Raw genomic sequence first — 14,895 nt, forward strand, 5'->3', positions numbered from 1 at the left:
TGCCCTCTCCTTTATACCTCCCGGTATGGTAATTACGAGGCCCGGCCCCGAGCTCAGGCACCAAATCAGAACCCGAGGGTGTCTGAGGGGAGGCTATGTGCAGCCCTAATATCGCGAGTGTAGGCTCCCCAACTCACTTCCCCGACACCTACCCCCCCCTTCGGTGCCTGCTCCTATGCAGTTGAAAATAGCCCTTGTTCTTTCCCGCCAAATTTCATCACCATTAACCTCATCCAGATTTTTATTTTGGGCGGGATAACCTTCCAAACCAGGTTTGTGCCTCAGAGATCTCTAAAGGGGATTTGCAGCTTTTGCTGGGGCAGCAGATTCTTCACCTATCCATTACTCGGCCTAGCTAAATGGAGGGATAAGAGGGTGAGAGCAAAGAGGATTCGGTATAATTACATTTTCCCCGCCAGGAAGTGAGCTTCCTGGTGAAATCAATGCCATTCTCTTTCCCAGCGGGCACATTCGGAATGTGCCCTACCCTGAAGCTTAGATAACAGCACCTGTGCTTTTTGCAATCCTAACAAAGTTTTTAGTGCTTAATTAGGGCCCTGAATCTGGCACGACAACTCTCTGGAATCTCCAAAATCACAGGCTAAATATCTGAGGGCAAACAAGAAACAGCCCACATTGTCACGTCCTGCTTGTGGGAACTCTCAGAGATACCCGCCTGGCCACTGTTGGGGAGACCGAAATGCTGGACTATATGGCCATTCGTCTGATTAAGCAAGGCCATTTTACTGCCCATATTAGCCAACTGAGTGACACAGAACCTCCATGTTCAGGGCAGATAGTGGGGACTCATCACTTGGTTGCTCTACGCTTGAATTACTGTGCATTTTAATGACCGGCAGCTGGATGCGTGAGCGGCCTCCGCTGAAAAGCATGGAGGTGTGTGCGCGGTGCATGTGAAAGTTCTGACTGCATTTGGCTCTCTGGTGTCTTATCCATACCTTAAACTCGTCACTAGATGCGGCAGATACCATGCTGTGAACATGTGCCTTGGGTAAGAACATCAGCCATGGCACCCCCTTTAATTTTCTAGGACGTCCCTCAGTCATTCCTATAAAAATGCACCAAGATTCGCAGGAGAATCTACACCACCGCTTCGGTACTCTCAAATCCCTTTTTTCCTCTTCCCGCAGAAATGACATGTAAGAAATGCATATATCACAGTTAATACGGTAAGGGGGCAGAAGGCCAAGCCCCGCCCTCCAACACAGGCAAGCATGGGGGTTGGGAGGAATATCCTTTTTCCTAACCTCTCCTCTACCCTCCCCTTCCCCAAACCCGAAGAATTACAGCTTGTTTCCCCAGCAACTACGGGGGGGGGGGTCCTCTTCGTTTCGTTCTTTTTAAGTCTTGCGTGCCCCATCCTGCCTCCTGTTGTCCATATATAAACAGAAGTTTAAAGGGGATATGCTTGTAATAGTGTTATATTACTGATCTTTTCGAACTCTTCAAGCTCACTGATATGTATGTTTATTCGGAAGTAAGTCCCACTAAGATCAGTGAGATCAAAGTCCCAAGTAACTGCATAAGGAGGACTGCATCCTCTGGAAAGAGAGCATAATAAAATGTATCATATGTATTGTTTCATTTGTATCTGGCACACCAGCCGCAGTTAACACTGTTTCTATCCTTGGCTAAACCCCATCAGTGAGGATGCCCATTCTGATCTAATTTTTCAAGAGTCCAGGCCCGTAGCCAGCCTAAAAGTTCAGGGGTGGGCACCAAAAAAGTAGGGTGGGGGGGATAAAAAAATCTGTAATAAATTTGTTTTTTGAAAAAAATAGGGGGCAGAATTGTTTGGGGGGGCAGCCGCTACCTCCCTCGCTAAGGGTCTGCAAGAGCCTCCATTTCTGTGAAAAAAGGCTGGAGGCTCCATCCTTCCTGGTAGCTGAGTTCTCTGGTTTGGACATCCCAGAGGCGAGCGAGGGAGGTCAGCATTGTGATTCTTCGGTGGTCAGGAAAAATGTATTAGTATTAGGGTTGCCAGGTCCATGGCCTGAGACTGATCCTGTATCTTTAGGAGAAGAGAAGGTCAGCCAAGTGCAGGTGTTCTTGCAACTCTGTAATGGGAAAAACCACAATGTGAAATTCTCCCTCTCTGCTGCACAACTTTTAAAGATACAGAAGACCTCTTGGAGGCCGGGCCTGGCAACCAAGAGGTCTTCTGTATCTTCAAAAGTTGTGCAGGGGCAAGGGAGAATTCCACCTTGTGGTTTTTCCCATTACAGAGTTGCAAGAACACCTGCAGTTGACTGACTTTCTCTCCTCCTAAATATACAGGATCAGTCTCAGGCCAAGAACCTGGCAACCCTAATTAGTATGGTCAAAGGCACACACCTTTCTCAACCCCAAACCCCACGCTAGATTTCCTAGCATTAAAAATGCACTGAAATAATCTAAGGTATCACAATCTTGTGCATAATTAATTGGAAGTTAAGTTCTGTTGAGATCAGTGGGACATACTTCTGAACAAACATGGAGAGGACGAGACCGCAACAGCTAGGCTTCCATTTTTTAGACGTGATCCACATATAATTAGGAACAGCCAGGTTGGCGGATGCTGGTTTCCTTTTCGTGGGAATGGGACAGAAAATGACGTTCCAAGTAAAATGGGCCAACTCTGCAAAATGTCCCTGCTCTTTACAAGGGCAGCTTTCTCTCACTCCCCTCCCCCCCAAATTGGAGCCTGTTGATGGTTCTTTTCTGCATCTCTCTGGCCGGACTCGGATTGCTCAATGACCCAGAGTGACCCCTCCCCTACTCCGCTTTTTCTCCGCGGCGGCGTGAGCGACATTTTTAATAAGGCCAAGAGGAACGTGACACCGGAAATCCCGCCTTCTCTTTATAATTGGGCTGCTCTTCGCGGTTAGATACAACAGGCACGGAGGGACAGCGGGGAGGGGAGAACGCAAGACGCAGAGAGAACCGTTTTAGCGTTAGCAGCCCTTGGAAGCTCTTAGGCCGAGAAATCCTGCGCCGGTAGGGCTGAGGCTGTGTTTGGACACAAGCATGCCTTGAGGCTGAGCAGGGTAAGGTTACAGCTCAGGAACTGGCAGCATCTGTTGTAACAACACTGTGCAAGTTGCTGGAGAGAACGCCTTAAAGCTAGCAATCGAACTAGGTTGGAGCAACAGCTTTCCAGTAGTGCACGTTACTATTGTGAAATGTGCAAAATATACCCACCAGAAAGCAAGTAAGTATCTGAAGAGTACAGAGGCTCATGTATCCACTGTGAAAGAGAGTTGTAAAGTACAAAGCACACCACATTTAGGGGAGAGAGAATGTGTGAAAAATATACTGGGGGAAAAGACACCATTTAGGCCGGGCAGAAGGTGTGCGTGGGGGGAGGCAAGGCCTGGGGGCCAAATGTGGTCCTCCAGACCTCTCTATTTGTCCCTCAAAACTCTCCCCAGGTTACGCTCCTCACTTGCCCTGCTTTGTACTCCCAAGTGTATTTTCCCGACTAGAATGGGTCCTCAAGCCCCCTGGATGGATGACAGAGAAGGGTATGTGAGTGTGTATGTAGAGACTAGCCTACTGCACAAAGGGAAAATGCGCATTCATGTTCTCTGTTCACTTTTGTCGCTGGCCCTGTGACCACTGGCATGTGGCCCTTGAAAGGTTGCCAAGAAGGTAATGCATCCCCTGGGCTGAAAAGGCTTCCCCACCCCTAAGGTAGATCATGGGGCACTGAGAGACCATTGCCCAGTTTCAAGTGGCCTGAGATATTACCTGCTGGTTTAACATTCCTCCTGCAGAGAGGCAACATGGAGCACAGAAACAACTGACATCAAAAACAGTGTTGTGGAAAACATGAAACGAGAGTTGACACTGAGCTGAGTTGCAGTGTGACAAAGAATTCAGATGGTAGAGCCCCAAATGTGTCACTGGACATAGTCCTGAGAAGCTTGTTTATCATCTTTCTGGCCCATATTACACCTTAGATCTTAAAGTGGTAGTTTCACCGTACTCAAAGACAATGAGGCATAATAGATTTTCCAACAGGACTTCTTGTCATCCATATGCTATGGACACCAGGGTAAAATGTCTGCCAGTCAGATCAAAGGCCTCTTAACTGAATATAGATTAAGATATTTGACACTGATGGAGGCCAAGGAGCACTGGCACAATCTGAAACAGTGCTTGTGGCCCCTCAGAGGTAGAGAAGCCACTATTACGTATGTATGTATATCCTGCCCTTCCTCTCAGAAGGAGCCCATTATTCATTTTTTGTATGGGAAGGATCATAGCTCTGGTAGAGTATCTGATTTGCATGTGGAAGGGTCCTAGGTTTATTCCTGGGCATCTCCAGGTGGCACTGGGAATGTCACCTGTCTAAAATCTTGGAGAGGCACTGCTATTCAGTATAAATGCCAAACTAAATGTATCTATGGGCACTCTAAGGCAGCTTCCTATGTTCCTATATTTGGTGTAGTAATGAGACTGTAGTTCATGGTGATGGGAAATAGGCATTAATAAAAACTCTTGCAATTACTAAAAGACTCTGATTTTCATGGATAAATCAATCCAACTGACAACAATTACATCATGATTATGATTCTCCCAGTGTTGGCTTCCAAGATGTACAAAGTACAAAGAACCAAATCAGACTTGACACCCCCAAGATTTAACATATTGGTTCATCACTCTTGTAGTTGTAGAAAGATCTCTGGGAAATGAATTCCAGTGTGATTAGTACCCACAAGTTCTTAACTACCACTCCAGCTTTGAAGACATCCACACATGTGCACCTTCTCCATTTCCCCAAATGCCAGTTTTAAAAATTAGGGTTGAGCTCTCCTGGGATTCAGAGTAGAGAATGGATTGATAGATTGAACTTTTCCAAAACAAACACAGATACCCCTGACACTTGAAATATTGTAGCTTCTATAGCGGAACTCTGACATGTGTGGCTTTGCAAAACAGGACAAAAAAATGGTGGAGGAGCTGGCAAAGAGGTGCAGGTGGAAGAAGGTAACAGGGCAGATACCAAGAGACTGTGGAGAAAGTTCATTTAGCTCAGGACGTAACCTGATTCTCATCACCCAGCTGCTATTCCCACTGCTACCAAAGGACCAAGGCACTAAGTTTAGCCCTGGCTGAGGTTATGACCTTTAACGAAAGGCCAGGGGGATGGTTTATAACTTGACACTAAAAGGATGCCAAGGGAGGTAGGAAAGACCCCATTGCCACCATCTGCACTAGGATGATAATTCCTGCATTGGATATGGGCTACTTTGTGGCAAGCCAGCACAAACGGTGATATGCTAAGCCAAGTGTATTGTGGCCTTTAGCCACCACCGCCACCTCCTCAGACAGGCAGCAAAATGAGCAAGTGCACTGAATCTGACAAGCCACAGTACTGTTACGGGATTGGGCGATGGCTGGATGTCATCTCTGGGGTCGCCTCCAAGGCTGTATTTTTATGTCTGTACGATGGGATTCTGTAGAAAGGACTGCTAAAGTGGTTAAACCAGTTGCTTTGTTAAGTCAGTGGCTCTGTTAAGTATATATTTTGCATGAATAAAGAGTACAGGGAGTTGGTGTGCCACAAAAAACACTAAATGGAGATGCTTCTGGAAGGTGGGCTAAAGGGGACAGGCCTTCTCCCCCTCCCTTGGTTGGAGGTGATGTCATCAGTGAGTGACAGATAGCAATAGACCTGGGACCGGTGTAGTGAGCCAAGCAAGGAAGACACACAGGCTTGACTTGCTGTCTGTGCTGCTATTCAGAGTGATGGTTCCCCCCCGAAACCTAATGGAAGATCAAGATCTGTTGGAAGATCTTCAGTCTTAGAAACATGGGAAGCTGCCTTATACTAAGTTAGAACATTGGTCCATCTAGCACATTATTGTCTGCACTGACTGGCTGCAGCTCTCCATCATTTCAGGCAGAAGTCCCTCCCAGCCCTACCTGGTCATGCTGGGGATCGAACCTGGCACTTTCCTGCATGGAAGGCAGATGCTCCACCACTGAGCGATGTCCCTTCCTAAATCTTATGCTCACCCTGTATATATGGGTGTGTAAATAAAACCATGGTGTGGTGTAGTAGTTAGAGTGTTGGACTACAACCTGGGAGACCAGGGTTCAAATCCCCACACAGCCATGAAGCTCACTGGGTGACCTTGGGCCAGTCACTGCCTCTCAGCCTCAGAGGAAGGCAATGGTAAAGCACCTCTGAATACCGCTTACCATGAAAACCCTATTTGTAGGGTCGCCATAAGTCGGGATCAACTTGAAGGCAGTCCATTTCCATTTCAAATAAAACTGTATATCACAAAGACACCATAGTCTCCAGTGACTTTCATTCTAAAAAAACCAAATCCAAGGTATGTGCGGGCAGACTTGACACCTCTCACCACATGGAGTTTGGGATAACAGTACATTGCTGTGAGACTGCATTTGGTTTGATGGCAAAATACTCAGGGTCATGATAAAGGAAAGTGGAGAGTTCATTTGGAGACTGTTGGAGCATTTGCACAATCGAGCATTGTGTTTGATGAGCAAACAATTGCCAGCAAGGACTCTGTGCTGGGGACAGAGGACAAATGAGAGGAACATCAAATGCTAATGTTCCCTTGAAGTTTATACTATCACTAGAAGCAGAACACTTACTCTGTACACCCTTTGCGATGGGAGGTGCCAGCTAGGTGAATACTGGATGGATATACCCATGGATTAGGAACATAGGATGTGAGTTGCCTTATACAGAGTCAGAGTGGTCAGAGTCAGGCTCTCCAGAGTGGCTGGCAGGCAGGCAGGCAGGCTTCTTTCCCAGCTGTGCTTGGAGAGGCTGAGAGACCTTTTCCATGCAAATCATGGCCTCCACCTCTGAGCCATGGCTCTTTCCCAGTCACTAAATTCTCCCTCAGTTTATGGCTCATAGTTAGGCCTGTGGTATATTTAGGGCCTGAAGCGGGGAGGGAAGAGGGGAGAGTGAAATATGGCAGCAAAGGGTAAAGATAAAATGTGGAATTTTTAAAGATGGAAAAAGCAACAGTGTGAGCTGTCTCTCTGCCATATGAAGATATTGACATGCTCTATGTCAGTGATTCTCAAAGTGTGCACCCAGGCACACTGGTGCGCCCTAAGAGGTGGCTAGGTGTGCCTCAAATATTATGAAAGTATATTTTAAAAATGAGAAGAAACCCATTTGTATATGGTAAGTAATAGTTTTCTATAGTTTATTTCTATTCATAGTTTAAAATATATTAATATATTTTTAATTTTGTACACAAAGTGCGCCAGAAATTTTTTATATGTTTTACAGTGCGCCGCAAACCAAAAAAGTTTGAGAACCACTGCTCTACGTAATCACTTAATGGGGATGCCTAGGGTGCTATTAAAGGGCAGAGAGCCAGTGTGGCATAGTGGTTAAGGTGTTGGACTACGACCTGGGAGACCAGGGTTCGAATCTCCACACAGCCATGAAGCTCACTGGGTGACCTTGGGCCAGTCACTGCCTCTCAGCCTCATGAAAACCCTATTCATAGGGTCGCCATAAGTCGGAATCGAGTTGAAGGCAGTACATTTACATTTATTAAAGGGCAGCAAATTGCCAGTCACAACAATATCCGTAGCATGTTTTGGACCTTAGGAGAAACATCTCGAATTTCTGCCCCAGACCTGAAAAATGGCCAGGTTAGCTTTGGCTGTTTGTATGTACAACGACAGCAAGGCCTGTGTCATCTGCTCAACTTCCAACACTGACTGATGGAATCTGGTGGTATCCTGGAGGTGAGCAACCTAGAAGACGTTCCTAGCAGGTCCCCACAAACTAGGTTGAGAATTTATTCCCCCCCCTCCCTCTCCTCCCCCACCTCCCTCTTTAAAGATTGATACAACCAGCCTGACAAAAGCAATGATAAAGAAATGGAGCTGTACCAATTTTAAATAACAGGTCAGATGTGGCAGGCGTAAAGGTGAGCGGGAGCTACTCTTTCTGTGAGGCTATGTGAGATAATGTCTATAAACAGCATGGCTGCCAGCTTAGGTCTTGACCAAGCCTATCATCCTTAAATCTTTTCAAAAGCTGCAAACATTTCTGACACCCCCTCTTCTGACCTGGAAGGCTTGGAAAACTAAGCAGACCATAATGAATTTTGCCATGAAGATACTGGTGGCTGTGCTGCCACCTGCTGGCAACAACCTACCAATCCCAATACTGAAATTATTTTCAAAAATAACAACACTACAAAACAGGATAAGCTGATTTTAGTATCACCCACAAGAATGAAATGGGATGAAAATATGCCGGCTGTGACAGTAAGGCTGTTAATCCTGTGCGCACAGTAAGTCTTAGTTTGAAGTAAATATGTATCACATCGGGGCAAGCGTGTGCTTCATTTTAGCTGCATGTTAACTCTGCTATATTCAAGACAACTTTTGAGTATCATTGCTGAGTTTGGTGTGGTGCTCTGTGTATTTTGCTAGTATTACAGATGTGTTTCTGGTAGTATTTTTTCTTATTTTCATGGTTTTTATTTATTATACTTATTCATTGTATTTTTATGCTATTTTATGTTCACCGCCCAGAGAGCTATTGCTAGTCGGGCGGTATATAAATTTAATAAATAAATAAATAAATAAATAAATAATACTTTAAGATGAGCACCTATTGTTAAAAGTGATTAATTAGCAGAGCTTGGAAGATTACTTTTAAAAAGTAATAAATTACAGTTACATGGCCCCCCAAAAGCAGTAATTACCGTTACAATTACAATTGCTCTGAAAGTAACTTATTACTTGACTTTTACTCAAATGTAATTGCTACAATTACATCTTAGTTACTTTTTAAAAATGAAATTGCCTACAAGGTGCTGGCCTTGGCTGCTGCACATCTAAGTAGCCTAAAACAACATTAAAAATAAGCACACACACACAGAGGGTAGTAGAATAATTTTTTTTATCTGTAAGATTAACAGAATGGCATAACAGAATCTCACATCCCCTCACCCCACCCCCAGCAATGATGATACCCCAACACACATATTTTTGTATATATATATTGCCTCCAGCTCTTTTCTCCTTCCACTCCTGTCAATTGTTAAACAATTGTTTTCTCCACACTATCTCGCTCTCCACCTCCTCCCTCGTCGCCTCCTAAGCACCCATAGAGCATGAAGGAAGAACAATGCTTCACAGAAGCCCAATTTGAAGCACATGATTTTTATTCACAAATCAGAGGAGCAGAAGACTTCCCCTGCTGCCCCCCCAAGTAATGCACAAAAGTAATGCTGGAAACATTACAATTACTCCTCAAAAGTAATGAAGTTACTACTCGTTCTATTACCAGCAAAATGTAATGAAGTTACCCTCTCGTTACTCAAAAAAGTAATAAACTAGTTACTTCCAAGCTCTGTTAATTAGTATAATGAAACAAAATAATTTACACTAGTGAGCCCACTATGGAACTAATTGTCTTACATTTAGTTATTTATAGTTGGCTACTATGAGGCTGGTGAAGTACAAGCCAATGCATGTGTTGTAATGAGATTAATATATGAGAACTTCTGACAGATGAAAAGCCTATCTATCAGCCAGACTATGCCACAAAGCTCGACAGAACCATAACAGGGCAGAGAAAGTGTTTGTATTCAGTCTACTTTATTCAAGTTGCTATCCTCCCTCCGTACCTGAAAGCAGAGAAATGACAGGGTACCATTGGGCAGAGCTTGGAAAAGTTACTTTTTTGAACTACAACTCCCATTAGCCCAATCCAGTGGCTATGCTGGCTGGGGCTGATGGGAATTGTAGTTCAAAAAAGTAACTTTTCCAAGCTCTGCCATTGGGTTCCAAGAACAAACATAGTATGTTTGGCACTGTTTTAGGTGGTGTAATCGCAACTCTGATTTCTGTGTTGATACACAAACATTTGGCATCAGCTGCAGCACAACCTATACAGTCTCCTCCATCTCAGCTCTGTCATGATGCTCACAGGTCACAGCCCTAGTACCAAAATTTCTGGAATGGCAGCAGCAAAATTCACCACCACAGAACAATGACTAATATACTGACATATTAGTGGAACATTTCAGATCCAGCTACAACCTGCATTTCTGATGTAGGGAGCATCCGATCCCTACAGGGACATTCCAGACACTTGTATATGCATTTCTTTTACTGCTATTTAACTCATTTTACTTATGGAGGTGCAAGGCATGCTTGCATGGGTTTTCCCAATTGTTCATTTAACATTAAAGTTGCACATAAATATAGGTAGTGTGATGTGTTTATGTTTATGCCTGGCTCTTTAGGCTCCTTTACTACAAGACTTCTGGCTGCAGGCCTGATTGTTGAGGGCTTTGAGTGAAGTTTGATGCCTACATCAGCAGTCTCCAAGTTACCCAGGCCACAAGTGAGGGGATCCCATCCAGATACGGTGATCTAGTCTAATATTAATAAAAATAAACCATAAACCACTATTTGATTGTAGGAGTCTTGCATTTTCTTTTAGAGGTTGTGGGTCATTTCACTGCAGGCATGTTCCTAACTTCAGTGAACGCAGTGAAAATCTTAAGAATAACTAAACTGTTATGAAGTGTGCAGCTTGAAAGTACGCTTGCAGTTCCCACATGTAACCCTGACACTACTGTTTTTGGATATTTTGACATTGAGATGCACTCCATAGTTTGGCACCCCAATGGCTAAGAAGCATGACAAGATAGATCAAATGTCAATTTTATTATATCAAAAAGGAATTGGCATATTTGTGAAAAGTGTTAAAATCAGTGAACACACTAACGAAAGGCTATGTTTACCAGAGGTTACAATGAATAAACGAGTTAGAACTAATTATATTCTAAAAGCATGCCCAAACACACACGCGCGAAGGAGGATGCCATAAAAGTGAGCAGGGGAAAGTCAGGAGAGAAGAATGTTGGCTGAATGAGGGGAAGAGGGAGATTTTACTGAAGGGATGAAAGTGGCCCAGAAGAAAAATGAATGCTGACTGGAGCCACTTGGTCTCGAAAGAGAACAGAAGGCGGTCAGAGGAAAAGGCAGTTTGAAGGGAGACTTGTGGAGCTTTGGGGAAGTGTTTAAGAATCAGAAGGGAGCAAATGGCAGAGAATAAAAGTTCCGTTTTTGCAGCAGTGGGTGGCTATGGATTGTGAGGGAAGAATATTAATTGTGGGGGTGAGACAGCCAAGGAAGAAGAGCATGGCAAGAGCAGGTCTCCCTAGGAAACAGGGTCCTGATTGGGCTTGAAAGCAGAACACGGGAAAGGGAGAGAGTGAGGGTTTGGCCAGCAACACCCAAGTTAAGCTTAAAAATTAAAATAAAAACAAAGACTACAAGCCCTGTCTTCCTGGCTGTGATCAGGTGCTAAAAGGTTTTTAAACAGTGCCACTCAGGAATAATTTGTCCTAAATGTCTGAGAAATGGCTTCTAAAATTACATAATTATTCTGCTCTCCAAGTGAGTGGAGGAAATATTAACATATCTTTTGGGATCTTCTGGCGGGAACCTCAGGCTATTGAAACTACTAGATTAGTAATTGTGGTGAGAGAGGAAGAAGAAAGGAGTGACATTTTAGGCGAACATATCTTGGCTTAACAAGTCCATGATGCTCTTTTGGTTACTTTAAATTTACAGATAAGCGGGTGATGGCAGAGATTCACAGCAAAGGGGACAGCAATCAATGGGTTTTCCAAGAGGTGTTGCAACTCAGATTGGTTGAATGTGTCTGCCTGGGTTCCTATACTGGAACTCTCTTCAGGTATCTTCAGGCCAAAACAGAACTTCCTCCTCAAGTGCAGGCAACCACAGCAAAAGCTGGATTTTTAGGATATTTTGTATCAAAACCATCATTACAAAGTCTTAGCTGGAAGACAACTGGTTTTTGTGTGAGATTTGTATTAAAAGAGATAGCATAGCATTATCAGTCTCCAAGACTGGGTATTAATCCAATATTAATCTCTAAGGAAAGGTAGATCCAAGTACTCTTATCCTAGCTTATTCAAAGATAATATATTTTGGAATATTAAAGTAAAAGACAAGCATTCTGGGGCTATTTGCCATCATCTGACTGCAACACGCATGCACCCCAGCTTTCTGAACCAAACTGGCCTCTTTTGCTAAGTGAATGCTTGATTTGATGGCTTCAGTACCCCTCTTGACATGAAGTCCTCCGGAACTCTCAAGTCCCCAGACCAGCTATAATTCATTAACAGGTACTGTATTCCTAGCTTCCAGAAGTCAAGCTAGGAAAGCTGTGGGCCAAACTTTATTTCCCCCCCCCCCGGGAATGGCATGGGAGAGCCCACAGCATGAGCCAGAATTCGTCTTCTGTGGCTTTCAGATGTACTGAATTCCCCCATGCTCATTTTCACCCCAAGGCAGTGAATGTTTTTGTTCTTATTTTCTGCCAAAATCCAAAAAGGGTTATCAAGCAAAAGAAAATAAAGAGATGAATGGAATGTTAGGATTGCACCATTGGATGTGAAAGGCAATTTATACCTTAAACTGAAAACCCTGTAAGTAATCTAATACTGTGGCTAGGTCAGCAACCATAGAAATGATATGAGTTTGCAAAATCATGAATGATGTCTACCCAATTGACAGGGTAATTACTCTTAGAAAACCAGGGATCAAGACAAAAAGCTTCAAATACAACACAAAAGTTAGATGGGGGTGGGAATATATGGCAAGCCACTGTATTCAGAGCTACAGCCCCCAAGTTCAGACACAGCCTACCTACACGTTCCAGCTTCCTGGAATCAAATGTGAAAGGATATTGCCATCATATCTTGCTTGCCATCTTTCTCAGACAGGATGCCAAACTTTATAGACTATTGATATTCACATCTGTTCATGTTCTTTGGTCAGTTCCATTAGAACGCTTTCTAGCACTGCAGGGCAAGTCATTCCAAGATTCAGTGGCAGCTTTGATCAACTTAACTCGGATGTATACACTTATGCTACTCAGGAAAAGTATCTTATAAAAGGGGCTGGGATGAGTCTTTGGGGCTGGAAAGCCAGGTATGACAGTGGCATCAAACACAAAAGTTGCTTGGAACAGATTTTTGGAGACTGTACCAGGAGTAGATTGTTGCGCTGTGTGTAGTTGTGCTGCTTAATTTCATTTAAAAGCAGCACCACAGCAGCAGAGAGCAACAGCAGATGTTGAAATGCGAGTGTGCCGGCATGCGCGGGCGTTTGCCTAAGAAAGCAGGCTTTTACCCTGCATCACTGAGACTGGAGACTTGGTAAAATAAGAAAAGCTACTTTATTTAGAGAAATACACAGTAGATAGAAAAGGCATACCTAGTTCTAACTAACTAGCTAAGTTGGAGGCATAACACCCAGGTGTGGGAGTCAGCCTCATGGTAGGAGAGAGAGCAGAGACAAAGGGATGTCTCCTCTCTCCTGTACAGCCGGAGAAGGAATGGAGAGGGTGGAAGGAGGAGGGGCAGGTAAGCTTCCCTAAAGACGTCACAGTCTAGTGACAAAAGGACGTCAGTCAGAGCATCACAGGTAAAAAGGTAAACAAGTCTGTCCATCTGGAGGACCCTAGCTCTATCTTCCCTCTGGAGCATAAACAAAAGAACAAAACAGGAGTTGCTCTTGCCCCACTTCCAACATAGATAACTCTTTTCAGTGTGAGGACCAGCTTTGCTTCATAGGAAAACTTCTGGGGCCCTCTGGCCAGTTCTGGGTGAGGCCAGAGACAAATATGAATGGAGCAATAGACCAGACTTTTCCTTTTGTACTGTCAACTACATTCCAGCCACGCAAGTTGGAGGTTTCTACATGCACACACATCTCCATCTGGGGAAGCAAGAGGCATTCACAGTTCAAGGACACATGCCAACCAGGCAAAAGGTAGCAAGGAGTGTTGCCTGGGGAGAATCCCAAGGCCGGATAGAGGCTTGGAGAGCTGCTTGAGGCTCCTAGCGCCCAGTTTCCCTACACCATTCCTCTTAAGTTGTACAGAACTATTGGGGGGAACCCCCCACAACTTCCATTGGATCCCAGGCCACTTCAGATAAAAAGCCCATAGACAAGGATCAAACATACTTATAGATCACTTCATACCTTCCCATGACATTGCAAATTAGGCAGCACTACCTCCCCTATGCTTAACAGCAGGTTCCTCCCTTCTAAACCATTTTGCAATACAAATACATTAGATATATGTTGCTCTGTTAAGTAATTTAGTGTCTTTAAGCAAGACACAGTATGAACTGATACTTCAGTGGTATTTAACACAAGGTTGATTTAGTAAAATGTTTTCTGAAACCAGGTTTAAAATGCTGGAAATGCAAGACTCCCTGGGCAGATCTTTTTCACACACAGTGGAACTGTCGATTCATATTATTTGCATCTAATAATTTTGTTTTATATTTGGTTTAGATCTTCTATTAGTTATATTTAATACTGTGGCTGTAGGTAATTAATTTGTTGATGTCAACAAAAATTGCCTGGGACAATGGAAAAATCCCAGAACTCTTAAAATGTTTGAATTTGGCAGAAATGTATGCGTGCATATAAGGCAAAAAAAAACACCCTTTGTGGTTCAAGAATGTACCTATAAGCCAACAGATATTTCTATCAAATTTTTAAAAAGTAGGGAAATTGGGCAGCTATAGTGAATGCACCAGGGGAGCAGGAGACCTAACTTCCTCTCTGAGATATTGTACTTCCCTACAAATTTGCAAAAATGCAAACACAATTTGGGTTGGTCTTTCACAGTCCAGTGGGCAGGGGAGGAGGAAGAGGAGGGGGAGAGAAGGTAGGTCTGATCATTTGCATGCTTATTGAATTGAATGGAACTTACTCCTGTGCATTCATGCTTAGGATAGGTGAAACTGGCCTGGGGAGGGGCAGGGGGAAAGAGGGAGGGGAGGAGATTGGGTGGGTGGGCACTGGGCAGAG

The sequence above is a fragment of the Rhineura floridana genome, chromosome 1 (assembly GCF_030035675.1).
Source record: "Rhineura floridana isolate rRhiFlo1 chromosome 1, rRhiFlo1.hap2, whole genome shotgun sequence".
NCBI classification, from domain to species: domain Eukaryota; kingdom Metazoa; phylum Chordata; class Lepidosauria; order Squamata; family Rhineuridae; genus Rhineura; species Rhineura floridana.